Raw genomic sequence first — 3,852 nt, 5'->3', positions numbered from 1 at the left:
CGGTTTGTTGTTGTCTTGGTGGTCTTTTTGCGCGCCTTTGTGTGCGCGCGTGAATCTGAGCCAAGTTCATGTGAGTCGACCGGACTTGACTGTGCAAGTGTGCTTACGCAAATACAAAGAAATAGGATTGCTCTCACAAAACTTGTAGATTGTATCCACAAATCTGTATAAATATTACAATAGCAACTGTTATGTGCATGTGCAGAGAGACTTATTCCAATTTTTTGATATTTTGTATCGGTGTCGACATTTTTGTGCTGAACTACAACGTGGAGTGAGAGATGAAATATTTTGTCCTCTTTGCCTAGATAATAAATATTTCTCCCGTGGGGGACCTTTAAAGCAGATTTCACTGCCACTCAATTCATTTGTGGTCTTAGGATGAAACGGTAAGTCTCGTGTGACTGCATGAGTTAATCGTCACCGTGGCTGAATAAACGCGCATCATTTAGTGTGCTTATAACGTAAGATATCGATCTAGTATGAAATTAAATGAGGAGAGACGGCTTGGTGCCCACGCATGACCCGCATTGTTGTGTTGTTAGCGTGGTCAAGTTTATTGCCGCTTTCATGAGCAGGTGGCTTTAAGAGACTAAATACGATACGCCTCCATTTATGTTATCTTGGATAAAAACATCGCTATTTATTGACGTCATCTGTTTTTTTTTTATGTACACACAAAGGAAACAGTAAAAAAAAAAAGAAATATGGAAAAAAGTGTGCTGTTTATGGTCAAATTGTGCGTTCTGACATGTCATTAGAATGTTGCAGATACATCCAATGATTAAAAATAAAATTATAATTTATCAATATGTATTTTAATAAAGATAAATCTCTTCTCACAGCCCGTGCGTGTACGGAATTTCGCCTTTGCTTTACGCACTGTTCCAACCGCTTTATTCCTTGCTGTTGGCACCTTCAACTGATCTTATTACACTGAATACACTTTAAATTATATCTACCTCATTCTAAACATATCTTAGACTTTTCTAAAGGGGGGAAAAAAAACCCACCAACCCGAAAAGTGCACACACAGCCTGCTATTTGCATCAATGTCCCTTTTGGATGTTAGCTTTCGCTTTTAAACTTTCCTTTAATGGTTCACTTAAGCATTTTAACAAAACGGCAATATTTGCATTTGTTAAGATGTGGGATTAGACTATTTTGTTAATTGCATCATATAGCCCCATTTTGCTCCGAAAATGTGCTCTGTAAAGCAGCCTTTATCTATTCAATAGCCCGGGGCTATGCGCCCTGGGGGAGCTTATACGCCCGGTGCTCCAAATGCTTAATTTATTTATTCTTAATTTTGTGCCGATCAATTCATTGAAGCAAAAAGGACCACGGTGTCTTTTTAAAAGGAATAAAAGGGGATTGTGCACGTAACCTCGACGGGGCTGACGAGAGGGCTCCCCTGACGCTGGAGAGCCGCTTGAGTCAACAGGCGCCCATCTAGCAGACTCGCCCTCGTCTTTATCCCGGCTAATTTTTTATTTACGGCTTTTCTTTGACATGTCTCTTATCTATCAGATTAAAAGAACGGCTTGTAACAAATCAGTCTGCCCGATTTACAACAGCATTAAAAGGGGACAAAAGGAGCAGGCAGTCAGTACCTGAGAGTCTGGTAGACGGGCGCAGCGCTGCAGCTGATTCGATGGTTTGAAAATACGCACGAAACAAAATACTTGAATCCTGAAAAAGAGCCTTTGTACGTTTCTTTAGAAATCAAGCAATTCTGCATGACAAAGGACAATTAATAAGCCGTCTTTTCACGACCAGCAGCTGGTTTCCCCGTCAAGGAAAGTTGGAAAAAATTCAGGCTGAATGCGCGCAAAAGCCCTTTGCGCGCAGACAGCAACCCAAGGTGACCCATTTGGCACAGTTAAAATAACCAAGCCGAGGTAAAAGCGAGGGAACTGTCAAAAACATTTAAGCTGAAATATCTTGAAATTGCAAATCCCTTTATGTGGAGGGACGCTGCCGATGTGGGTTAGTGGTACAAAGGAGGTGGTTAAGTTGGAGAGGCTTTGCAAACGGACACGTGGCTTCTCAATGAGAGCGTGGCTTGCTTGTGCAGGCTCTGCACACTCGACTACTTTAAAACTTCTGCAGCCCAGTAAATAAGCTATAGAGCACCCAGCGTGCAAACCAAACAACTTCCAAGTCTTTGAAACCCTTTTCTTATTGTTGTTTGAACTTGTTTGTTGGCCTCATTTTAAAGGAAAAAAAATAAATAAAAATTGCAGCTGCTGCTCCGCACTTGCAACCCATTTTTAAAATGTTAGCTTTCATAGCACAGACAATTATTATAATTATTCCTATTATGATATGCTATAATGGCTTTTTTTGTTGTTTACGTTTTAAAGGATAAATACCTTTTAACGTTGAATGTCTTTTACAATCGGGGATAGACAAATATCACTTCCGTGTTTATATATGTATGGCAAATGTTTATTTAGCTATACATTAAGTTCATATATCATGATATTGTATATTATAACATACTTGCTTCTCGTGTTGCATTTCTTTTAATGAAGCATGCTGCAGCATTCCATGCAAGCTTTTTTTTTTTTTCTTTTTTTTTTTTTGGGGTGCAGATCCTGTCAAAAGTGTCAGAGAAGGAAACTGGCGCCTTGAACTCTTGAGTGTATTCTTGCCGCAACATTTGAACCCATTCAGCTGCATATAATCTGTTTAACAGCTAATCAGTAATGTAAGATGAAGGACTGGCACGCAGCTTCACTTCTCCCTCATGTGCCCCCCTTCTTAATTGAATATTCAACGCGCGCAACCGTGCTTTGCTTTGCCTTTTTCAGGGTGCTCAGAATGCGCCTTTTTAATTCGGCCTCCGCTTATAGAAGCAGTGTCAGAGGTCGACTAATAATGAACTGACGTAGACATGGAAGTGACCTCTCCAAGCGCCAAATGATAGACTTGGACGTGCGTGCGATGCTTGTCCTTTACGCGTTTGGATACACTTTCTGTGTCAGTAAATCATTTAACGCAAATACTTGAACCGGTGCAGACTGGATTTGTTTATTTGAATCCATCGCGATAGTTCCTAAAACAATGTGGATTTTCCCTCCTCGGGATGAAAGGTTATTGTAGTTGCAATGCCTGAGGCTGTGATGTTGTTTAAGAGAAAACGTACACTGGAATATGAATTAAATCCATTTTAAAAAGTCCCGATTTTTACGCACGAAACGCCGGTGTTTTTGAAGATGAAATGCGGACACATTTCATTTGCTGTTTGTTTACTGCGACGGCGAGTTACGTTTTGTGCACCTGCTGCGCACACACACAGACTCTGTGTGTTTGTCGGTGTGCGTCCAGCTGGACTGCACCGTGGCTCGCTTTGGTCTCCTGCAGTTTGGCGCATGAGCGTCATCTGCTGGTAAAGAAAAGGCAAACTTTGATTCATTTAGTGTGGTGTTTAAAAAAAAAAAAAAAAGGAAAAAGGCTCCATGTTTTTTTTTCACTGCTAAAACGGCACGATGTGATGTATGTCAACCAGCAATGAAAATGTAACCAAGCCAAGCTCCTGCCATAGATGAAAAGTTTTATCGGTGATTTGAGTTATAGTCTCCAAAAGCAGACAATATGTCACTGCAGATTAATACTCTCTTGATATAATGTGCGTACAGTACGTGTGCAGCAGCAAGAGCAGCCACCACAACACTTAAACGAGTAATGTTGCCTCATGTTTTCACTACAAGCAAGTATGTTCTTTGGGTACCAACATAGTGGAAATACTGTACAAGGCGAGAGTGTTTTCGTAGGCTAACCAAGCCACTTGTGTGTCAGTGCCTCGGGTCTCTCAAAGGGGCCCCCATCTGATTCAGGGGCCCCCTC

The sequence above is a fragment of the Filicampus tigris genome, chromosome 17, assembly GCF_054856515.1.
Source record: "Filicampus tigris isolate MCC_2025a chromosome 17, RoL_Ftig_1.0, whole genome shotgun sequence".
Taxonomy (NCBI): Eukaryota; Metazoa; Chordata; class Actinopteri; order Syngnathiformes; family Syngnathidae; genus Filicampus; species Filicampus tigris.
Note: the sequence above shows the minus strand (reverse complement) of the source record.